The 26,147-nt window shown below is 43.5% G+C and overlaps 1 protein-coding gene across 1 annotated transcript in view; it reads right to left on the reverse strand.

Annotated features, from left to right (window-relative positions):
- Window positions 1–13,719, reverse strand: part of LOC131886817 (forkhead box protein P1-like) — a 33,981-nt gene extending 20,262 nt beyond the window's left edge. Inside the window, exon 1 of the mRNA XM_059235230.1 lies at window positions 13,414–13,719. The gene's annotated coding sequence lies outside the window, so the exon portion shown is untranslated. The remainder of the gene's footprint in view (window positions 1–13,413) is intronic.
- Between the last annotated feature and the right edge of the window lie 12,428 nt (window positions 13,720–26,147).

Here is a 26,147-nt window from a genome sequence, read left to right on the forward strand (position 1 = left end):
CTTGTTTTGCTGCAAACCATTGCCCTTGTCGTTGGTTGTCCCTAGATACGCACTCCTCCACGGAGGCCCTGGAGTCCTAAACTTAACGATAAAGTATAGTAAGTACCCCCGAAGTAAGACCCTCGAAAAGAGCCTCCACAGCTGGAAATGCCTCCTATGGAGAGGCATCCTAGCAACACAACACTCCATTGGCCAGCAATGGGCAACGGATGGAAGGCGGGGCATTCTTTGGGCCCGGGCATATGGCCTTGTTTCGGTCTTTTTTCCACAGGCAATGGAATGGTCATTGGCGACCAACCCACCAAAGCCAGTCTCCGAGGTTCGCTCCATCCGGCGGTCCCAGCCCGATGGGCCTGGTCGTCGTCGTCGTCGTGGCTAGCATCTTGGCCATCACAATCATGTTGTGTACCGTTGTTCTGTCTTGGTCTCGGTTTCTTTCCCTGTCCTGCTCCCGTTGGCCTCGGAAGTTGGGTGGTGCATAGCAATGGGAGAAAAGTGAGGCAGCCAGCCAACATTTTTGAGGGGATACACAAGAGGCAGAGAAAGAGAGGCCTCTCCCGAGGAAAATAAATGCTTCTCTCACCCACGAAAAGCAAAAGAGACGAAGGAGCTTGGGAAAGAAGAGGAGCAAGAGGAGGAGAAGGAGGAGGAGGAGGAGGAGGAAGAGAAGGAGGAGAAGGAGGAGACAAGCCGAGAACGGCTTGCTTGCTTGCTTCCTTGCTGACTGCCTTCGTGGCTGCCTTGCTATGCTTGCATTGCTTCGGGTGGTGCCTGGTGTGTTTGTTGTGTTGCTTGTTGTGTACTGTATTGGATAGGGAGGGAGGTTGCTTATGGATGAATGGCCGCCGACCAAGAGTTCGGAGTCTGCTTGCCGAAGGCGAAAGAGGCGAGGCGAAAGCGAGAGGCTTTTGTCGTAAACCCTGCCCACTAACGGTGTTTACGACAAATAAGCACAGAGAACACACAATCAAGTGGAGCCAGGCCGACTCACAACCCAATCCCAAAGCAAGGCTGGATCCGAGTCCGAGAGTCGGCACATCATCTTGTGTTTGTGGATGGATGGAAGAAGACGATGAATGATAAAAATTGTCTAGCAGTATGTATGAGTGTGTGCGATGTACGTATAATAGTGGGATCGTGGGCAGAACTCTAACATTGCAAGTGGAGGCACGTCAAGAGCTTTGGAGTGACCCAAAATGCCCCCCCCCACACACACACACATTCACATAATGTTGAGCGATGATCAAGTTGAAGGAAATTGCCTCCTCCTAGATCCTCCTCCTCCTCCTCCTCCTCTTCCTACTCGTCTTCTTCGTTGTTGTACATACGTAGTTCGGCATCTAGCAAAGACGCCGCGATGATGTTGGTCGTACTTGAGGCTGCCAATGTTTGATGAGGATGTTAGATGTTGGCTTATGTTTTCATTGAAAACATTGCAAGTCGGCTCGCATAATAGACCCTACCAACCAACCAACTCAACCATCTTGCGTCTTGCCTTTGCCTTCTACACTGGAAACCTCCACATACTATTAATCCGTTCAATGGACCAAAACTCTGCGGAATGTTGCGAATAGTGGTACCTCTTCGTTTCTCTCTACTCCAATGGTTGGTTGGTTCGTTTTCTCTTTTTCCTTTTGAATCCAATTAGTCTGATTGCAATTAGTTTGGGGAGGCGGCACGCGAGCAGAGTTCGCAATGAGAGCAATTAAAGACTTTTCTGCTCGTAACTCGTTGAATTGTTGAGAAAACTTTGTGATTTGGAGATAGCATCCCGAGCCAGCCAACCATTGATGAGCCATCAATCAGACTAGAGATCTTTCTCTCTCTCTCTTTGTGTCTCTTTCTCTACCATATGGATCACCATTGACCCACATGAATCAACCACATACCAACGATCGACCAAAAAGTTCGAGATCCGGTATTCATCAATACCAACATCCAGCTCTTTTTCCGCCTACTCATTGGGGTAGGCGTCATCATCCGATGCTCGTGAATCATTGAATGGGCCTTGGGGGCTGTATCTCGTGTGAGGTGTTCTCTTTCACTTAACAAAGCTCACTGACTCAATCTCGGTGCTAAACCCATTTTCAGATAAGCACTCTTTCCTCGCGTGAAAAAGGGTGTGGAAGAAGTCATAGGCAGATATATATCTAGGTTGGATACCGGGTGATCGAGTAGACCTGGATGGGATGAATTGGCTCGAGATGTTTCGCTCCGGTTTTGGGTCACCCTGTAGATTCTGAATAATCTAATGGAAAGTTATGCATCTTGCCTGGCTTTGTTCCCTTCCCTTGTTCGTGTGCATAGAGACATTTATTTTCAAATAGACATGGAGAAGAAGGACCTTGGCGGTTGTTGGTTGGATGGCAAAAGGGTGGCTTGATTGAAGAACTTTGTATGCACGTGTGCACTCGTCATTCCTTCCTAGGGTGGTCATGGGAGTTAAATTGGTGTTTGAAGGCAATTTCGCGTAACCCGTCATTTACGGGAAAATTGCTTCTCCCCTTCCAAACACACATCAATGACGAAAATGATGATGATGATGATGATGGCTTTTGTCGAAATGCCGCCTCCAACAGGCGTACGTGTACGTACGTTCGTACTCGATTATTGAGGGATCTTAAACGGAGCATGGATTTGTCGACTAGAGCTCGAAAGTTTATGTTTGGCATTGCAGCTCGGATCGTTATTATTATCATTATTATTGCGATGAAAACCATGAAACTGCGAACAGCCAGAAGGTATTGTTCAACAACCATTTCAGGAGATATGAGATGCACACGCGATCTTTGAAGAAACCTTCAATTAGTTTCCATCCACAGCCTGACTTGAATCACTCAAGGCGTTCATTAGGCTTCTTGAGCATTGCATCCCGAACACATCACAGCCTCAATCTCGAACCAATTTTCATTGACTGGTTTCAGAAAGAGGTATTCGTTGTTTAAAGGGAAATGCCCTCCAATTTGCCCTTTACAGGCTGTACGTAAGGATGAACTTCGGGCGAAGAAAGTATTGGACGAATTTACGTACTTCTCGGCATGCAGATGAGCCAAAGACACACACTCACATACAATTGTCCGAACTCGAAGAAAATGTTCATGATGATGATGATGGTGATGACCATTCCAGGCTTGAGAGACATGCGAATGGTCGTCCCATATCCGATGCATGCGAGCATGTAACCAAGTAGGTAAGCAAGCAAACCATGATAGTATGTAGCACAACGAGCAGAGCAGTCCTAATCGTCCATGATCCACCGTCGAGCAAAAGGCGAACAATCATCATGAAGCCCATGAAGACAACCATGATGGTGCGAGCATCTCGTTCTTTTTATTCTCCCGCAGACATCATGTAATCTAAAATGCAAAACTGTAACCACATATTATGAGCATTGCTTTTTCCCTCTTTCTCTGGCTCTCATCCTCATTCTCATAGTAGGAAGCGCCCCATGTTGAAATGCGGAGTTGAGGAGTTGCGGAGTTGCAGACCCATACCCAATCCGCGTAATCCACACATGCCATGTTGCATGGGCATTTTTTTCCAACGACGAACACATACTCCATAACCATGTGGTTTATCTGTCTTGAGCCAAAAACATGCGGCATTCCTCGTTCCTTATCATCATAGGAGGCAGTCCAGCCAGCATCGAGTTCGAGATAGATGCATGCCGCATTTACTATATCTATTAGCAGCCACGCGTATTTGACCCTCGGAACAGTTGGGCAATGGACCCTCAATCCGTGAACCAATATTTGACCCCACCAACCACCGACTCCATTACCGATATTAACACATGTCAAAGCCGGACTCTTTTTCTGCCCCTTTTGTGAATGGAGCCATCAAAATTTTAAATATGTGTTGTCCTGAATGAGACCCTCATTGGGTATTCCTCGTTTTTGTTCTTCTACGTACTAGTTCCTCGTCTCTGTCTCTCCATTTCAATCGGGTTCATCTTCAATTTTGAGGGGGAGAGAGCAAGAGAGCAAAAGAGGAAAAAGCGCATCCTCGCCTCGGAGATTGTCCTTCAAATGTCGGGATTCTAATATTTCAGGCTTTCCCTGTCAAACGCGGATCCATTGATTTAGATTGACCCGTCACTTTGACTTGATGCTCGACGCATCGACTGAATGGTCCACGTAATACTCGTTACTTGGTTGCTTGCTTGCTTATTGGGATTGAGAGGAGAAACCGCCGGGAAAAGAAACCGTTAGCTACTCTTGGCTGGAGGACTCTTTTTTTCTGTTATGTCGACATATCCAGACATACAGGATATAGAGTAGCAACAACATCATCTTGAGAATGAAGTGCATGGCACTGGCTGACTGACTGACTGACTGACTGACATACTTGGGATATCCTCGAGGCAGATTATGTTGTTTGACTCTTCTCTCCCCTTTTTCTCATTGGAAACAGGAAATTGGAACAACAAAAAACAATTTCAAACTCACTGTCCCTCAAATAGCACAGATTTGGATCGACGAGAGACACGACAATGTGGCCAGAGTCGCCGAATAATCTGGGCTCCAAGCGGATCTACTCGGTCTGAATCTGTGATGCCGTGTGTGGAGAGAAGCATGTAGATTTGTCAACCTTGATCATGTTCCTAATGGATCTTGAAACTCGATATCGGGGTACAAAACTTCTTGGTTCCTATCGATCTCCTTAAGTCTTCTTTCTAACCGCACATAGTTTGTAGGTATTCTCCCCACATTTATAAATAACTTGGCTTCCTTTCCCATTTATTGTCGGTTTGACAACAATCGAAGTTGACCTCCATTAGCAGGGGGACATGATGGGGGTGGCGCACCCTATGATCATCTTATGTCGATGGCCTGGTACATGTTATTGGTTGTGTCCCATGTGTCTCATCCTTATCATCTTCACTTCATTAAGTCACACAAATTGTCCCGAGGGGTCATCATAAGGTCATTTAGACGCCGTATAGGACCATTGATCCAGAGAGCAATGTGGTAGTACAAATACAATGGGTAAACCCCAGCATTGCTAAGAACAAGTCACCAACGTTGATATTTATAGATACCAACTGATAGAGGGAAAGCGAGCACTCCGTAGAGGGTCTTTATGTGGTGTTATGATCGGTCAAGTCAATCAGTGTATTTCCGATAATGGCCCGAGGGAACATTGGCTCTCCTGTTCTTTATAGCCTCCCCTGGAGCTAAAAGCGAATTACTGCCCAAGTTATGGCTTGACGGCAGACACTGCAAAATTCAAAGCGAAAGACCGACAAATGGATGACCAGTAAAATTGAACCACTTTTTATATCCAACGCAGAGTGGTCACCCTGCTACTTTTAACCGGTTGAGGTAACTTTTATGGAGGAGATGCTCCCTCCAAAAAGCTGTAGAGCTACCAATGGGTTAAGAGTGAGCATTTTTTTTTTCAAGCAGTGCGATTTTCATCATCTCCAGGACTTTTTGTGATATTTGGGACAACTGCTCAATGGTCAAGCTTTGGCCAGTACATAAATCGCAGGGTCAAAATTGCTCCTAAGGGAGCGGATACGGTCATTCGGAGTGGTGAACTGGATGGCAATCTCGCCGAGGACGTCCACTCTTTCTCTCTCTCTTTCTCTCTCTCTCTCTCAAGGGAATCACATCTGCCAGCTATAGGTTTCTGGAGCCTCTTAAATGGTGAAAACCCCGAAGACGATGAAAGTAACTTCACCACACTCACCACTACCACTACTTCTATTTCCTTTCCACTCCTACCGGTTTCCCACCATCATTGTCGTCATCATGGCAAGCCACCCTGACCAGTTGAGCAGTACACACATGCGTACATACAAGCGGTTATTTTCGTGGCTTATCCGCTTAACCCCTTCCAAGAACCAATTAAATTCTGCGTCGACCGAAATTCTCAACTCAGATTGGTTGAGGCATAAGGCGAGGCGGTCAAGTGGTCAAGGGGATAAGCCACGAAAATATCTGCTACAGTCAAGTTGTCGCAGTTGTCGTACCTTTGGTCGAAGAGTAGGTTGTGATTTATGGAAATGCGGTCCAATGGGGGTTAAATGCATGACACTTTGCCCACTGCTTGGCCAGTCTGGCCCTCAAAGTGCTGGAAGTTGGACATTAATTCTGGCACCAAATTAAGGATCGGAGCCAAATATTGGATTAGTCGCCCTTCAAATTTGACTTGCAAAAACTGCGAGATCCGTCATCGATAAGAAACGCAATTTACTCCCAACGGAGCGCACCTTCGTGAGTGAATGGCTACCTGCTTTGGTCTCTTCTTTTTGGCTCGATGCCCTTTTCTTGGGATCGATCCAAGCGAAATGGATACGAATGTTATTCCAGAAAATACCATTTTCTCTCTCTCAACAAAGAGACTGTTTTTCAAGGCATTTCCAACCAAGTTCCAAGCAAGCTAACACACACACACACACCATCACGCACACAGTCGCACACTAGAGGAAGGAAGAAGCTCTCTGCTTATACCATGTTTCTCTCATCTTCAGGGTAGAACTTTGCCTAACCAGAGAGAGGACTAGAGTCCCTTCATGACGTTAATACTGGAACACGGGTTGAAATTTCTCATTAAAAAGCAATATTTCAGCAATTTCGTATTGGGAGTTTGATCTGATCTGAGATTGAAATGGCAATTTTTACGGCCTTCGATTTCTGAGCCACTTCATCCAAATCTTTGGTATTATTTGGCAAGTGACATGAAATTATTGTAGTTTTTATAAATTTCTGTTTTTGGACAAATTTTGTAAACGGATGTTGGTCGACAATCGACTTTGAGCAAGCAAAATGATAAACCCCTTTCAAGCAGACAACATAAAAAAGGCAGCACCGTGAAATTAATGCGATATTTGATGGCTTTTCCCACTTTTTGCGAATCATTCCAAATTGATCTGAAAATGATGGCTTCCCCTTGACAAGATACTCTAAAACCTCTTTGATCAACTGAGCCAACTATGGAAAGCCTCATACTCTAGAGACTCGTCTTTCTTTCTTTCGTTCCTTCTTTCATTCTCTGTGTCTCTCCTAGCATTCAAGCAAAGCAAATAAAGAGAAAAAGCCTGGAAAAGGGAAAGACGAGGCCGCAAGCCTCAACCCACCGACAGTTCCACCACCATCACCATCAAAGACTGAGCGAGGCCTGGCCTCGTTTCGCCCGTTTCTTTCTCTCGCTTTCCGAGGCTGGCACGAACTTGGTTGGTTCGCTCGTTTGAGGATGTACCGTGAAGAGTCAGGCCGAACCGAGGCTGCTTGTTTTTGTTTTGTTGATGTTTATGGCGGAAATGTGTCCTCGGAGGTCAGGAAAAGAAGGAGGAGGAGGAGGAGGAGTCTCGTCGTGGGTTTATCGCCACGTTAGAGGTCGTAGTTGGCAGCAATTCCCTCCTCCCACAATGCAATGCATAAGGCTGTTTACCAAGGCTGCAACTTGTCGAGTCAAATGTAGTGAGAGAGCAGCCTCGAATTTTATGTTTAGGAAACAATGGGCAAGGAGAGGAGGAAAGCTTTAGAACCATAGGAGGCACCGACATAGACTTCAATGCGACAGTCAAGCAGAAGTAGAAGTACGAGTAGTAGTCTAGAGGCTGAAGTTGCCTTTTGTGTGGCCATAAAGTGGAATGAGGAAACTTGTGAGAGGCCAAGCGGACTCGAGACCGACTCCAGAGGAAGGATGGCCTCCCTGCCCGACTTCTGGCATTTTTACTTATTTTTGCCTTTTTTAGAAGCTTCAAGAGCTGCCGGAAAAATAGAAATGGCAGACCGTCTTGCTTTGAGGCCACACCAAGCACGAAACTGCAAGGAGGTTCGGTTCGAGGTCGCATGAGGCGAGTAGTGAGTCGAGGAAAATTTCAAGTTTTTTCGAGGCACAGCGAATGAAAAGCACCGGGGGGGGGAGGGGGGAGTGGAGAGCACTGAACGAATAGAATGGCTGAAATTTGTTTGCACTACATTTTGGGTAGGCTTCCAAAAGATAAAGGATTTTTCCCTTCTCTTCTCTCTTTTTCGTTCTCTTGCTCTTGTAAGGAGCTGCTTGCGCCTTTGGGGAACTTTCCTGGCCGAGATGAAAGAAGCCTGAATTTTCAAAGCATGCCAATGGTACAGCACTACTACCACTATTACGTACTACTACTACTACTACTACTACTACTACTACTACTACTACTACTACTACTACTACTACTACTACTACTACTACTACTACTACTACTACTACTACTCGTACTATGTAGTGTGTACGCGGTAGCAAAGCAGCAGGCAAGTGATATTTTTGAAGAGATAAAATGAAAATGGGAATGAAGTTGAATTAATTTCACAAAGCGGCCTCTCGCCGCACTTCCTTTGTGAGTGGATTTCATAACGAAGACGGTTCGTTTTGGGGGAAAGTCAAGCAAGGAATGGAATCAAAATATGGAACCTGAGATCCCGGGGAATCTGGGACACTGTACGTACATAGTACCATTCTGCCTATATCGAATGTGTTTGTTTAGTTTGCCTGCTTTCAACTCACATGCTACGTAGTAGTACACATACACGTACCTAGTCATGCATAAGTAAGACATTGATCAAATTACAGATTCAGGTTGATCCAAAAGGATCCAAGGGACCTGCATTGAATATTTTCAAGAGATTTCCCAGTCTCTATCCAGGGTGTCCAATCTCACAGCAAATCATATGATGTATTCGTGACGAATAACGAGGGCCAAAGTCAAAATCCTGTCCGGACATCACTTTAACAATGAATGCTATTTTTTTTCATTTAGCCCTGTTCATTTGCGTATGTCTTTTAATTGGCACCGGCTCCTTCGCAACCCTGGTGATCCTGAAATAAGAAATCCTGTTCCCCTTTTTCCGCTTCAGTGATGTCACGCCAATCACTTGTGTCTCTTTTATCAATCAACAAACTGGTCCCCTCGTACCTACCTACATAATACTTACTGTCGCCTGAACTACGGACAAGCATACACATCGTATAAGTAGGAGTTGCTTCAACCGTACACACATGTGCATGCTTCGGAATTTTGGGATTGTTTGATGTATTACAACGGCTCCTCAAAATGTTTCAATAGTACATCTTGCCACCCAGTCAAATTTGGCCAAGTCTGTGTTCATTTGGGTGACATGTTATTGCTTTTAGCTTCCGCTCGTCGAGAATGCAGTGCCATATTTTGAGAAGAGATTGGCCAGATTTTACCAATAATTAGAGCCGAGCGTTTCATCTCGAGCCCACCTTTCTATATCCTGGCGCAGATGTACATACAGTTGTATGTACGTGTGCATGAGTCGAATGGATGGTGGATGGTGGATGGAAGTGGAGTGGAGGACGAAGAAGAAGAGTATCATCATTTTTGGCATTCCCTCCTCTGCCAATCGATGACATGGGACTCGTCCAGGATGGCCAGAATGACAGACTTCAACTCACTTGCTTGAGCATCCAACGCCTTGGGCATGCATGGGAAGGCGTCAGGCGTCGAGTGGAAAACGGCAAATCAACATCCCCAAACACCAGCGACACTGACGAAAGAATACAAGCGCCGAGTCCAATGTCTTATTGGTAAATGACTGATGAGAAAGTAACTTTTTTTCGCCTGGATGTGTTTTTTGTAAAAAGACATCATCATTTCATCCGTTCAGAAGACAAAAGGATTGGTCTTGTGAAAAATCATTAAAAGGTTGCTTTATGCAATAAGCAGGACTTTTTTCCTTCATCATTTTTACAATTCATGTAACGTTAGAGACCATGAGATCATGATTTATTTCATTGTCATTTGACGTAAATAACAACTTTTGTCTCAAGGATGTAAAAACCGAATATAATATCATAACCAAAGGTAATTTGGCAAAAATGATAATTGAGGCCATCAGCTAGTAGGTGCAGTTTTCAATTTTACATTTTGGTTATTTTATTCATTGCAGCATTTTGAAGCATACTCAGTTCATGGAATCTTTGAAATGAATTCATAAAGATCATTCAAAACAAAACTTTGCTGTGACCTTACAAAATATCACATGATGTAGAGTGTTTGTGTTGCGGTCGACATTTTGTGAGATACTTTAGAACAATAGTCTTCAAACGATGTTATTTATTTCTTAAATGAAGTCATACATGGAAACATCACATTAAAATCAAACACCCCCTTAACATTGCGGCTAGTTTTTGGCCTTCTCCCAATAATCATCTCTTTTTTTTATTACAATCACCTGTATTATTCGTTTGTTTGCTAGAGTGAGTTAGATGTAAGCAAGTGATGGATTGAAATTATAAGGAAACCACTGACATTGATCAGTGAATAGATCTGACTTAATCTCAATTCATAGAGATATGCTTCAGATTCGGAAGCCATGGGTCTCAATAGGGTCAAGTCTAAGTTTTGCTCTCAGTTTGATTTTCATTTGCATTCATTAAAACACATGGATCCACTAAATGGAGCCAGAAGACGGGAAACATCAGGGTGCCGACACATATTCTTTTCCGTCATTCCAAGTCCTTAGGAGCACCTTTGAACTAAGATTTATTTTCTAGTTTCGACACCCTGATATATGAAGATGTTTGCCTCCATCTAGTGTTTGATTTTGAAAAACGTTTTCAAAACCCGTTCATTGCTTTCCAAAATTAAACAATGTGTGGCTGTGCTCCGTTGGAGTTATTGAGAGCGAACGGGGGGAAATTGACAACCCTGCCTTCTTCGTTAAAGCCAAAATCAGGCTAAAAGTGAACGAACATTTAAGAAAACTGAAGAGACTTCGTGAGGGAAAAGGGAAGAAAAAAAATCATGGGAATCTGTCAGGAACTGTATTGAGGACCTCTTGAGCGGCCAACAATAAGCACTGGCTGGATTCAATTCATGATAAATTTATCTTGTAGTTTGAATCATTTGTTTTCCCGTTTTCTAGTTACCTTCAATATGTTTTAAGACATCCCAAAAAAATCCCTAAGGTTTTATATAAACAATTGTTATTATAGAACTCTGTAAGCGTAACTAAGCTAAGTCCAAAAGCACATTTATCCGTCTCATTTTAGGATATCAATGAATATGATTGTTGTTTTTCCCAAGTGCAAGCTAAAGCGTTCATGGGACTTTCATGTGTTCCCCAAAACGAGCTACTTTGTCCAAAGCTCCCACAAATTTGTACTTATGTCATCAGGTAATTGTTTGTGGTTTAGCACCCAAGAAATAACCCTCCTTTTTCAATAATTCAACATCGTTAGCTGGTGATATTTCAACAGTGTTCTTCGTATCGCCCAAGGATACTGGTGCAAAAACAAGAACTTTTCTTTATTTTTGAAAAACAACCGTTACGCCCTAGGTTCCTCTCTCATTGACGTTCCAAGTCTGAGAAGATGGATGATCATTGTCGGGGCTTTCTTGGAGCTAGCACAACGTATGTACGCAGCAACTCATTCCTATGTTTTCTTCATTAAGGCCAGAACACATTGGGACATTGTGATCAATAAGAAAGGCCATTGGATCGACGAGTCTGTTACTGTATTTACAAAGACTGCTTCCTTCAGTGAGTGGTACGTAGTACACATGAGTCGTGGGCAAATGACCGCGGTCCATTGTTGGAATTAGGATGGAGTTGTAATTTATGTCTTAGTCGATCTGGGCCAAATGTGTACCATCTCTATCCACCTTCATCCACTATTGCTTACCAAGACTAACAAGTGCCAATAAGTTGACACTTGAGAAAAGAACTGGGAAGACTAATGCGCTCCCATGAGATAAAAGAGAAACTTCCAGGAAAAACAGCTCCACCAGACATCCGCACAAAAGCACATATACCTTGTAGTGCTTGGAATCGGGATCAATTGGCTCTCCACACAATTAGTGGGGATTTGTGAGTCTACACTGACGTGGTAAAAAGTGTATCCAAGTGGAATCCTAACCAAAAGGTCAGTTGTACCACTGTTTCAGACCATGCTCATCTATGGTGGGTTTGGGAGTAATGCTTCGGTGCTATAAAGTAATGCCAAGGAAACGGATTTGCCAAAAAAGTAACAGGAGAAAGGCTTGGATTACTCTGATTAGAATGACAGAGATAAATTGGTTCCAAGAAATCAGACGACGAGGGCACACAAGAAAAAGGGACTCAAGGAAGATGGGACACCCAAAAAAGAGTGAAAAGCCAAGGTCCAGATTCCTTTTTGTTATTGACAATACATGGACTCGTGGATGATGAAGGTCAAAATGAACCAAAAAGAAGGGCATTCTTTTTTTTTTTTTAGCTCAAAGGAGAATGTTAATAAGGGGATTTTTCTCTATATTGATGACGAGATTTATCATCTCGTTGACTGAATCAATTTTCGACAAATGAACCAGTGCTGGGGTGAGTCTGGACTCGAGTCCGAGTGCACTCGGGTCTTTTATTCGATTTTGGAGAAATTGGTCGGACTCGAGTCCGGACACGTCAAAAATATAAATCAATTTTTTCCTATCAATTTCGTAGAAATTAGTATTTTCTGACTGAAAAAAGACTGACCGCGATGAACTGTAGCAATATGGTGAGCTGTTGAACGGATTTGGCTGGCCTTTTCTTCTCGTGCTAGGAATACCTACAGTATTTTCAAAGGCTTCGATTTTACTCTCACAAATACACTAATGTGTCGAGCCAAATTCAGCAGCTGAAGGAAAGTTCTGGATTAGAAAGTGGCGTCATCTGACTCGAGCGCCACCTAACATCTGCATTACTACTAAGATTTACAATAATGATGCTTAAATTTATAAGCCAAAGTCAAGTTAGTACAAATAAAAATAGTATACTTTGCCTGCTATCACATAAATTGCGTCTTATTATCATGACAGTAAATGCAAAACTTAACAGTGCATGAAATTAAGGTTTCATAATTACTTTTTTCACTTAGATTATTTCAAGTTTGCGATTCCTCACATTCTGCTCTTGCAACGTTAGTTTTCTGGATTAAGCTAAAACAATAACACAACTCCCAGGCAACCCTTAGGTCAAGATGAGACGTCGCCATTTTGGAATCCGGCGCTTTGCTTTACCTCATCCCATAGCTTGACTTGACCCATCAATACTCAAATACAGGGTCCTTAAAAACCGGATTAAAATATTTAATCACAGAGATCGACAGAGGGAAATTGATCGGCCAAGCCAAAACTAGAATTTTGTTGTGGAGATTATCACACTAGCCATACAATGTTATGCGAGGTACCCTGTGTCAGTCGACACTAGAATCAGCTTGCCTGCCTTAAAAAATGCTCTATGTAACTCTATGCATTTCTACAGTACTCAACTTGATTTCCCCACGGTTGGCAACAACTGAGCTACAAATTCACAACTTCGAAAATAGGCCCTTTAAGTTTATGCTTGCTTGGAGCACAAGGGAAGATTCTCTACCTTTGTGCGTTAATTTACGTACCACCTGATTGCAACTACCTCAAGGCGTAACATGCGAATCTAGCGCACTTACCTAGAAAATGACTAAGTAAGCCACAGATTTGATTGATTACTTTGTGAAACGATATTTTCCACATGGGGTTGTTTGTGAAAAGGTATGCACTTCTCAAATTAACACCTCCATTTCGTCTTGGTGGGCGAGGTTCACGATCGATTGGGACTCGATTGGCCACGCGAAAAAGCACAAATGATCATAAAATGCCGCATTTAAAATTCAAAATCTGATCCTGCTAGAGATTCCTCGCATTTGCATTTAACGACCATCTTGGCAAGCCCACCAACACCTCGTTCTACACACTACATAGAACACTCGTACAGTAAGTAGTAGTACATGCCTTCAAATGGGACGGGAGAGAGGGTCGATTTATAAGCTGTAACAGGATCTGCCGAAAAATGCCCTTATTGTCAATAACATCAGCACGCTCCTGCAATAATTTCTGAATCGATGAAGCCATTTGCCGCCGAATGGAATCGCAATTTACGACCTGAAATCCAAGTCCCGAAAGTCGATTCTTCGGCCGTAATTTGTTGAAGACCAAGTCAGCCCCTCAAAACTGCAACAACTGATTACAAGGACTCGGGGAAAGAAAGGATGGACCGGATTCATTCAAATGATTGACCTCACTTGGCGGATAAATGATCCACGTGAGGAATGCGCCATATTTAGATAAATGTTGAAAATTGGGTGGGTGAAAAATTGAAGTGGGTTGTATCTTTTGTGAATTGAATGGGATTCCTGGACTGTACTCAGGGCTTATCCTCGTGACTCTTTCTCTCCCTCGTCTTCTGCATTGTGTCACATGGAAGTTGGAAGTTGCTCTTGGCCGGAAGGAAGAGGAGGCCATTGCCCATTGGGCCGTTAGTCTGTGCCACGCACAATATCCATCCACTTTTCCGAGCCGTTGAGTCTCTGATCCATACAATATAGCCCATCATGAATAATTTTTGTTTCACTTCCACTTTGAAGTGGCCAGCCCTCAGCCCTATTTACCGACCTACCTACTAGGGATGAGAGCAGTTCCTGACCTGCTGCCAATGTCTCTAGGTTCTTACTAGGCCTTCAAAGTCGATCAAGGATTCTCCCCAAAATGCTATTTACTCCCCCCAATTTAGGGTTCTGACTTGTTTTGGCGACCCTGTGGCGCAACCTAGTTTAGACGGGTTCACTTCAATTTTAAATAAATCCTCCACAAGATTGCTGAGCCAGCTTGTAAGCAACGGCTTTCAAGTGTGAGAGTATATATTCGCAAGCTGAGCTGTGGCGATGGTTGGCTGGTTGGTTGGTTGAAGAAGAGTCCACCATTCTGTGTACCGAAAGTTCGAGCAGCAGGAGGCATTTTGGATTTCCAGTGTTAGGTGAGTGAGCTGGGCATCAGTGACGGCAGTGGTGGCGCTCGAAGGGTCATATTTTATTGCCAGGATTAGACTCTCGCCTCTGGATGGAGGGGATAGTGGTCCAAAGCGATTACGACACACCAGCTCATTCCCTCTTTGCCAAAGATGGAGTGGTGGAACATTGTTGGCATACTCAAAACACCACTCCAAAATGCTGAATTTCCAATTTCTCTCGATGTCCTTGAAGGGATATGGAAAAGCCGCTCACCTTTCTCTCTCTTCCCTAGGGGTCAACAAAAGGTTTAAGAGGATGTTCCAATCCTCCGGTTCTTGGAACACACACTCGCTCTCTCGTAGTCTTTCTCCGAGTCCAATTTACCCGATGGAACTGACAGAGAGACAGAGAAAGAGAGAGTAAGTAAGAGCTTCCAAAATAAGCTTGTTTTGATGACAAGCAAATTTCTAATCCCTAGTTAATCCAACAGCTCATTTAAGTTAATTTACACTCCAATGAGGAGAAGGGGGAGACAAAGATGCTGAGTCTTGTTTCTCCGATGAGAGTGTTGCCATTAAACAAATTGAATTGGTGTTGAAAAACAAGTAACCAAAAGGAGACGCTCGCAGAAATGGACTGTCAAAGCTCTTCACCCGAGATAACAAAGTTAGGCTGAAGAACACCACTTAATGCACTAGCTTGTCAGGTCTTTCAATCCTAGAACTTATTAATTGATTGCTTTTTAGAAACTGTCAGCCAGCTTTCAGGTAAAAGGACAGGTCGCAATTGTTCCCCTGCCCATTTCAATTCAGGGTCAAAGGCTTCTTTTAAGCCTTTATTTTAGAAACGACAATTACGGATAATCCAGAAAAAATCCCGCAATCACAAAATTGGAATTGAGTTCCTATATGAAAGAACTGTCATAAGTCATTTCCATTTTATATAGTAGTATGCACCCGAATGAAAGGTCCCACTGCCTTGCCTCTCAATTTACAACCAGTTCTCTTCGTCTTATTCTTATCAGGGGCTTGCTAATGATGTTTCGTAGCCAAGTTCCCAAAACCAGAAAATCCTCGACAATGTCTCTTGTTCCACGAGTGTCGGGTGCTGGCTTGGCTTGCCTGATGATCTTGTTCCCAAAGTGTTGTTGAAATCCTCTACTTTGCATATCTAAGCAAATTGATGCCATTAAGCCCCGTTAGCTTCCAGAAAGAGAACCCTCCGATTTCGCTTCCCTAAGAACAACACAGACTTGCTTGTTCCACATTTCCAAGATCATTCATTTGGCTTTTCCACCCTTCTTAGTCCCCTCAGCTTGCGGTAGTGGTGGAACATAGGGTTTGGAACAACATTGTGAGGTTGTTACCATGACAACGGAGACTTGGTTGAATTATTAACCCTAACCACGTGGTTTTTCTGGTTGTTTCCAAGATTCGGTTGTGCAATCCCACCACGTGGTTATGACTTTTTGCGCCGTGATTACCCTGATTCTCGATGCCACAACGTGGAAAAAGAGGTCATCTTTGACAGGGTTGTTTTGACATTTCGTGGTTGCTATGGCCAGTCATGGCATCAAGAATTCATGATGAACCCGAAACCACGAGGAATCTTCTAATCCCGTGACTCTAGGTATATCTTTGATTCCCTACGGTTTCTGTAGGAGGTCTCTTTCTGCTTGACCAATTGTATTGGTATGCATGCTTGTCAAAACTCTGACATTTTTTTCAGATCTTGACTCAAGCAGAAACTTGAGCTGTCAAGACGAACAAGGAGCTTCCAAAGAGAAGTATGTACCTGGAAATCCCGAGGAAATATCTCTTCCTTTTTCCCCCTTCCTCTAAAAACGAATCTGGACATTATTTGTCCACAGATAAAATCCTGCTCTTGTTCCTCATATCATCGCTCGTGCTGGACCAACGGATTCGTGGAACAGACCAGTCCATAGAGGGACCGATGGAACTGAGACGGGAACTGGGATCCCGAGAAATGGATTTACATCAATCTAACAAATTGGTTTTGCGTGCTCGCCTGTCGAAGGCTGTTTATTTCATGTCACTATGGCCCATCCACGGACAGCACTGGAAAAAGGAACCACCCAAAAACTGATCGCCATTTTCTATCTTCATGAAGGGGTTTTACATATTTCGAGTATTTGTTTTGTTTTGTGTGCAGTATGAAAGTAATTCAATTTGATAAAATTCAATCCACTGGAAAAGAAAATTGCAATGATCAAGTGAAGGTTCAAAATTGCCACAAAATGCTAAAAAAAAAGCAAACAATAGAACCAAGAAAAATATGCTAGCAGATTTGAAAATCAAAATCCTTGTGAACCTGCCCATGATTGGTTTTGAGTGCTATTGTTGGATCTTACAAGGGCTTAGTTCTCAAGGCAATTTTTGTGTTGACCCAGTGGGTTCGAATTCGGAACCAAGATATCTGGAAGCTTAAAGTGAGGCTGGAACGGGAGAATGGCTCCATAATTCAACCCGAGCCTACGTCTCTAGGGGGGATGACAGTGGCTGTAGTTGTTGTAGTTGTTGGAGTGGCACTGTATGTAGTCCATGATGTGGCACTTTTTCGATTGTGAGCGTGTGCATCTTTATTTCGATACGGTCAGTTTGGGAAGGATCAGAAATCTTTTTCAAGGGGGAGGGGGAAGACCAAATGGTTGTCTAGGGGAAAATTAGTTTCAATTTCAACGTCTTAAATACATCATACACCTCTCACACACATCTCAAGGGGCTTTCAGATTGGTCAGAGCCGATTGACATAATGCTCACCATTGGGGAATGGAGGAGAGAGATACAAACATAGTCAAACTCACTGGGATTTTCAAACTCTTATGGTTGTCTTTTTTCTGTTTGGGACCAATCTCTGGGGTCTGGCTGATATTAGTGGCTATGGTGGTGCACCATATTCCTACTTTATCCATGGGAAGATAAACTTTGGTCATTTGTTTGGTTATGGGAAATGCCCGGGATATCGACATCTATCTGAGGATGATGATAAGCTCCATTTTTCCCCGACCACATACCCACGTCCAGGAAGAAGAGAAATTGTTGACAATTTTTCATGAAGATGGGACATGGGACAAGAAACCATAGAAAGCTGGAAATGTATATCGCGTTATTGGTGGCCATCTCTCATCTTTCTTGGCAAGTCTTCATTGGGAAAGGATCGTAGTCGAAGGCAAGAAAATTCTTGGATGAGATCCCAATCACGGTGGAACATTGAGGACCAGGAATACAATGGCACAATAATAACAATAAAATGGACTCGCGCCGAGAGCCATTACATAAATCAAATGCAGGGCAGAATTTCTATAGGGTTGCCATTGCCCAGTCGAACTGCCGTGGAAGATAACAGTCTCTTTAGCACCGGATATATCAGAAAGCAACCCTATCGAGCGGGCTCTAATGGCAATTTTGACCACTCAGTTGTGTCCTCAGTAGCTTTGTGGTCGTAGTCTTGGGCGCAAAAGGAGGAAAAATCGAAAAATATATATTCTACCCTTCCAATGCCAAGTGATTGTGAAAAAGTTATGGCCTAGGTTTTCTATTGGAACATTTTTATGGAGTATTGGCAATCCCGAGGGGATCCCAATCGTTTACAAATAACTGATCACAATAGTTGTGAGCGTACACGTATTCCCGAAAAAAGTGGATCCCCTCTTTTTCTCCAGGAGGATACCGATTTTGGCAACTCAACCAACGGAGAAATGAGGACACATCAAAGAATAGAAGAAAAGTTTCTTTTCCAGATTTGTGGTTTTTGTATGCCAATGCGTCTGTCTGTATTATGATCCATCCACGAAAGGCTTGGAGTGATCGGGAAGCCTAGTTATTTCTTACTGTAAACCATTGGTTATTCCACTGAATGTTGGCTAAGCTTATCACATATCTGGCAACAAGTTCTTTTTTCCAATGAGGAAAACTATTCTCTAGTCTTTAGCAAATACAGTAGTAGAGCCACGACGAGTGTCAGGTTCAATTCAAGCGATTCCCATAAATTGCTATTGAGTTCCATTCTGTTTTGCTCCAGTGTATATTCAGTTTGGAGCCGCTCGTTGCTCTCCCGTCTTTATGGAACGAACTCCTAAGAAGCAATGCAATCCTTGTCGTAGCAGCCATAAATTGCTGCGAATAGCCACTTAAAATGGAGAGTCGGACTGAAATACAAATGAAAAAGTTGCCCAAGCACGTGACAAATGCCCCATTATGCCTTTTCCATACCCATACTTTACAGACTTTGCTCCTTAAAGGACGTTCCCTGCAATGCCTGTGGAAGTGGCACCTCATTTTGGGGGAGCCAGTAAGGGCTGGTGAGGACTACGAAGAGCTGATCTTCCCAATAGTACAGTGGGTGAAATGTTTTTATACAGTGGTGATTCCTGAAAGACACACTTATAGGAGGAGAGGTTTCGTCAGCATTTGCTCCTTCCCTCCAAAGAAAGTCTCTTGTGTATTGGACCATTGGAACAAGAGGCGAAGTGAGCTTGGACCCTCTTTTCTGAGGCAGGCTGGTAATGGGAAGCTATTTTACACACTTTATGAGGAGGAAAGAAGTTGTCAAAAATTGGGCATCTTCCGGGATGAGTGTGTTGTGTTGGAACGGAATTGGAACAAAGTGGGTGGTGGGCTAGTCGTCGGGAGGAAGTGGAAAAAGAGAAAGAGAGAGAGAGAAAAAAGAGAAAGATTCTTCCAAAGGAGATACATACAAAAGAGACCCAAATCTGACAAGAAAATATCTGCAAAGCCTTCTTCAATTGGATCATGTGCCAGACTTGGAGCAACTTTTCCGGACAGTGTAAGTAAGTATAGCGCGGTTTATGAGAGGGTTTTCTTTACTTTTTGCTTCCAAACCATTGCAGACGAACGGACGAACGGACGAGGAAGTGAGAGAAAGAGAGAGGGCAAAATTTCAAAACGTGGTCAAACTGGGACAATGAGTGCCAAGAGTCGTTTGGGTCCACGCGTGTTCCACAACACAAGAACGGAGAAGGGTCCAAAGTCCAAACAGCAAGTGTCTTAAAAGAGGTCCAAAGGATTGGGAGCCACATGAGCCACCCAGCTATTGTGCTATACACCGAAGATAGGGAAAGGCAAATGGGCTCTGAAAGGGGAACCATTCATGAGCATTGTCGGGACTCACAATAAAAAGAGGGAATTCAAAAGTCACGCAGGCGAGCATTTTTGGCCGTAAAAAAAAAAAAAAGATATTAAAATCGTCTGATTTTTTACAAGCATTACAAATTTGAACTAAAGGTAATTTAATTCGATTAGTGACGTGTGATTTGATAATATCGTTGCAAGGTTCTTCAATTCCAAACAAATAACGGCCCTGCCGGAAAAATTTTGACCACCTTTTTTTTAAATTCTCATTGGAGGACACTTAATTATTAAAATGATTACTAGGACAGACTCGGTTCGTTTTTGTGTCTTCTTCAACTTTGCGGCATCCTATTTTCTCTTGTGGTCCAAATTTGGAACCTAACAATTTTAGTACGTTCAATTTTCGTGCCGCACAATTTAGAAAGATTCCCTGATTTCGCATCAATCAAGCGCGGCATGAATATAAGGGTTTCACAAAAGCCTTGCAAGAGAACCAGCGTTTTCGGAAGATTTTTAGATGCCCTTTCCAAGAGCTCGCCCAAGTTGGAAAGAATTCGTTCGAGAGGCCCGACTTTCGGGATGACTGAACTGTGTTTGAGGGGCTCATGATGATGAGGATGCCAAGAAACATAAAAGCGCATGTTGTGGACCATGTAATTGTTGCAAGCTTTGGCGATCAACTGAACCAGAAACAAGATATTGTCGACGGACTTGGCAACAATTGGGAGTCTCAGATTGCAAATGATGATGACCAAAATCGATACTCACTAGGGGTGAGAGGGGCATTCACAATTGGAAAAAAGGCGAGGTTGTATGGAATGGAAACATCAGGTTCCGATCCATTATGTATTTCGATTATCCCAAATTCCATCTTCTCAGACTCTGCTGGCTTACGAGTACATGCATTGCACTTTCAAAAGTTGGATTGAGGGATAATTAATGAATCTGAAGATTGGCTGCCACAGTCAACGATTTGATGGAGGGTTTTTTCCCGCCAATATGTTTGGCCCTCCCCGCTTTTAGTGGCATTCACTCGGCTTTTTTAATGACTCGAACCAACCACCAACCGATATAATGATCATCATCGTCATCATCTCGCTTCAAAATGCACTTCAACGAATGCTTTGCAATCAAGATATTAGCAACCGTCATCCATGTCTAGGAGGGCCAAATATATGATGGACCCTCGCTTTGGCTTTGAGCCCCTCTGTGGGTGAGTTTACCTCTGTGTGTGTGTGTGTGTGTGTGTCTGGCCGTTTGTGATGAGGATTCCGCTTCACATCCATCAGGAGTGGCTATCAGTTCGGCTCAGATATTGTCTCGTCCAAGTCTCCACCGGAGAATTTGGCTGACAATCGGGCATTCCCAAGCATGCCGTAAACTCCAGACTCACTCTCTTGATCCAATCGAGAGCCCTAAAAACGGGGGTGATACTCGCGTACATACTTGGAGTGGGTGTGTTTGCTTACAAGTGGAGGACATTACAGGTACGTATGGAGGAAAGGGTAAATCAATTTATAATGGCTTTAAAAGGTCGGTATTAATAGGAATCAAAATGTTTCGCCGCTAATGTATTAGCGAGATTTGAATGGAACCCTGGCTTGACTCGAAGTGTCAGTCTGAGCTTTGCTCGGTTGCTATATTTACAATCTGAATAGTGCCCGTCGCCACGTCGGGTAAGACTACTGGTCATTGGCTTTGTGTTACCTTGGATAGACAAAATTCATGCCACGAGACACATTCTCGTGACCATTTTCCATGAGAGGTTTAATCGTTCAATTTGGTTTAAATTGGCAGAGGTTTGACCAAAGTAAATCACTGGCTTTTTCAGTATTTCATTTCAAAATATGAGGCAAAATCTACACCTATCAAACAAAAAGTCAGTCAGAAAAATGAACAGTTTCGATCATTCGCCCAAGTGTTTGAAATATAAAATTCCCGTCTTACCAAGCTTAAAATCAGCTGTCGGAAAATGAGTTCAACATCACGTCTTCCATTAAAAGTAAAGCAACAAAACTGACAACAATCAGGAACAAAGCATTTTTTCCTCATCTTGAATAAATTTACGATTCTAGAAATTTTTCGTCAAAGGCACACCTTTGGGATTGCATTTAATAACCACAAGAAGTTTGCTTTGTGTCAAAGATGACCTGGTTGGAATCTAAAACTCACAGCTGCTTGGACAGGTCATGCACAAAGTTGGATTTCATTAACCCTTAATCACCTATCATTACTAGGGCCGGCCAAAATTTGCATGCTGCAAAAAACCAGCATAATCTAGATTTTAGCAAAATTATTGCATCTGCAAGTTTTTCAATTTCATCAGTTATATTTGATATTTTTGTGCAATTGATTATGCAATTTCAGCAGAAAAATATCGCATTTTCCTACTGGATGTTATTCATGATTTTTTTGCAAATTTTTGGGAAAATAATTTGTGAGGTTGAAATGTTCCTGATTTTGTCCAGCAATTTGTATTGGTCACGATGGTACAAAATCAGTTAATCTACCTGATTACATCAACTGCATGCATACAAATATGGATTTGATAAAGTCAAGTGGGCAAACAAGGCTAGAAGGTGTGCGCCAGGTATCGTGGGTTCAAACCCCGGGCCAAAGTAAACCCAAAGTCCATTCTTCTAACTTAAGTAGCTGTTTTCTAATTTCATTGCACACTATATAAAAGGTTGAGACACATTTTTATTTGTGTAACGTACTCAAAAACTAATTAACACTCCTTCTGCTTTGAAAGATAATGTCATGAAGTAATAGGAGATGGATGATTAACTTGGAAACATTGGAAACAGTTGGCCTAATATCATTTGTAAGAAACTCTAAAACAAAGTAATATTTACGCTATCATGTAAACGAAAACAAAATTATAATGAGAAAATTGTTCTGTAATGATGGATTACCAAAAAATGAACAAGATGCTGGTCCAGTCAAGCAATCTAAGAGGAACAAGGCAAAAATCCTCTCTCCAGGTATATGGAAGGCAAAAATACTTTCAGGGCCCTTCTGAACTCGTTGGTGCTTACATTTTGGCAAGTTTATTTGCTTTTTTTGTGCAAATTTGCTGTCAATAAAAATCATTTCAATCTGCAGGTTTTGGCCGGTTCTAATCATTACCGCTATAAATAGAGTCTGCCCATCGTGACATGTGGAGTCACCTGGCGGCCTCTCATTTAAAACCTCGCCTAACCAGTCCCTCACCTGCCTAAAAGCATCTATGCCTAAGAAACCATTATTCAGGCATGCTTGCACACTCACAGGGATAAAAGACGCGAGGCTTGGTGGCCACTGAGCCCCCAGAAATCCAAGCAACAGTCATTCGTCGGCCCCTTGAACACCCCACCCCCCCTCCCCCTAACTCCCCTGACGAGGGACAGACGGATTTAGAATTTTTGCGCAAAGCAACAATTCTCCGACGACAACGACGCCTTTTGTTGTTGGGTCGTCCTCATTCAATGACCGACTAGACCTTCAGGGGGGTTGGAGAGAGACTCGGAGACTCGGGAGGGAGATTGCCGAAGACACACTCACTCACTCTCTCACTCACAAACTGAGGGTAGCCCGGAGATGGGAACGAGCTAATACTCTATTCACATATCCATCCCAAGTAAACGTATACAGGCATGATGGTATTAGAGTGAGTGAGTGGTTGGTCGGGCTGGGCTCGGCCTCTACCCACGGACACAGCCATGAAGCACATGAAGTGGCCGAGACGATTCCGCAGCAGAAGAGGATCAACTTCGCTTCGAGCCTGCAATAGCTCAAGGCAGCCCAAGCAACGTTGATTGTTAGCTTGGGACTATAAACAGTTGAATTGAGATCGGTTTGCTCTCCTCCCCTCCGGAATCCCCTGAGTCTGGGGCTAAAAAGACATAAAACTGGCAGTTGTACTGGATTCGGCAAACTTTACCTGCATTCGAAATTGAGAATGAGAGAGAAAGACCAAAAAAATACATGAAGGAAAAAAGCCACGTTTTCCGACTTTTTGGCAGCGCCCAGAAGAAGATGTTAACCCGTTTTTTTCCTACTAAGAGGCGACAGACGTGTCCCTCATTCTCTCACCTCTTTCATCCCTTCTTCTCGTTTATTTTGAGTCTTTTGGGCGACCACCGCGTGTCAACTCCAAATATCCTGAATTCTGGTGACCGGTTTCACATCCTAAATAGATGTTGTAAAGAAGCCAGATGAGACACATTGGCCACATTTCAGGTTAACGAGAGTCCAGGTAGGGTGTTGTCTTTTGACCAAGAAGTAGCTGGAGTGGAAGGGTGACGTGGGATAATTAGCTCATGAGAATCTGGCATTCTGCCAACTCATTCCCCTTAAATCTTTGCTTAAGGATAAAGAAGGGTGACCAGAGAGAAAGCCACCCGTGACATTTAAACAATAACATTCCAGGCCCTGAAATCCCAAAAGCTAGTAATGAACTGGAAACCACCGCAACCCCGGATCGAATGGATTGGAGCCAAATTGATTTTATTTCCATCAATTGTGAGAGAGTCCAACCACTGAGAAGTGGAGTGAGTGAGTGAGTGAGTGAGTGAGTTCGATTTCGAGTCATAGTGGCAAACTCAAACCGGAAGAGGGAGAAGAAGGGTGCGGATTGGATCGACTATACATACCACACCAGGGACTGAGCTGAGGACGAACAGCTTGCCTGACTGAGCTGAGAAGCAATGCGGGGACGGGAAAAGACGACGAACCAAGCAAGATTAATGGTTGGGAATAATGGATTGTTTTTTATCTGTCCCTGCCCGGAAAAGCTATTTGTTTTGCCGGGGATTTTCAACAAATTAGTCCCCTGAAAATGTCATTGTGGAAGGACTCAGCAGCACTCCTACAAGACAGAAAGACTCACCCCACCGCAATTTTGACAGACCCGTTCCCGATCGGTGTTGGTTGGAGGGGTATTTTGAGATTAGTTTTGTCCCCAATGCCGACGGGTTTCAGGCTATTTGTGACGGGTCAGTTTCTTTCTTGGTATACTTTTCGGACGACAATGTAATCTATGGCATTGATGGAATGAAAGAATTTCTCTCAAACCTCCTCCATCCACCGTGGGTGCAGTGGTAGGCATGCTCTCAATTTGGAGGTCTTGGGTTCATGACCCCCCCTGGGTGGTTGCGATCGTTGTCCAGACCTGGACGGGGCTGACGATGGGGGCTTGATTTCCCGCTGATCGAAAAAGTTGACAGTTGAATCATTTCCCTTCTTCGATCGTATATAGCCTTTCTCACCATGTACGACTAAAGCATGCCCCTCTTCAACCCCCGCCATCCCAATGGTCAAGCCACCAACTGAACTGATGAACTACTACACATTGTTCGTACACTACAAGCTGGAGCTTGTGGTTGATGTCCAAGTTTTTCTTTCCCAGTCTGCCCCCAAGCCTCATGTTGCGATCAAGACAGCCGGAGTTCATCGGAGGAAAACTGCCACAAACCTCTTTCATTGACCTACATAGTGTGTGATTTGTGATCTTGTGGTATGAGCACCCACTGGGTGATTGTGGTCAAGTATACGTGGTACCAGAGGGCTATTGGCTCGACCGCCGACTTGTCGGGGCATTTTTTTACATAAATAATGATACATGCTCATCTTGGCATATTCCAGAGGGTGACTTGGAGATTCATGAGGCTCACCAAGAGCCTCTTGAGGGCCGGTCTAACGAGAACTTGTTTTAATTAAAGATTTTCGGGTTTTTTTCGCCGTTGACGTTGACGTTTTGGGGGTCGAGCAAATTTCCCACTTTCTCTGGCAACTTGAGATTGCCATCCAATCGGATTCACTTCATCTCTTTGGCTCTCCTCCTTTCGATAGCTTGATCATCAGTTATCCTGTAAACCCATTCCGGACCCATACCCATACCCATACCCCGACCAAACATTCGACAAAGCGGATGGGATGTCCTCTTGAAAAGCCCTCGAGAACAACTGATGATAGGTATGATTCAAGCTTATGTTGATCAATGTACTGGCACGGTATTCTAATACTCAAGTGACTACGTTCAAGATCAAACATTCCAATCATAGTCCTTGATCTGGTTGAGGGGCAAAAGTCTGGCTGGGAGATTGTCTAAATAGTATGTGGACGCCTTTTTTGAGGTCCAGAGTTTGCGATTAGGTATCGGAGGGCGGGAACCTCAATTACGGTCAAAGTTTTGTTGAAAAAAATTCCACAAAATGATCGGTTCTCTTTACCGTGGCTATAAAACAAGTCTGTGTGTCTGGAGAAATCTCCGAGGATCAGGGGCCAGAAATCAAGTATGTGGCAATTTACTCCCAGAATTGATGT

This window comes from Tigriopus californicus, chromosome 9 (assembly GCF_007210705.1).
Source record: "Tigriopus californicus strain San Diego chromosome 9, Tcal_SD_v2.1, whole genome shotgun sequence".
In the NCBI taxonomy this organism is placed as follows: Eukaryota; Metazoa; Arthropoda; class Copepoda; order Harpacticoida; family Harpacticidae; genus Tigriopus; species Tigriopus californicus.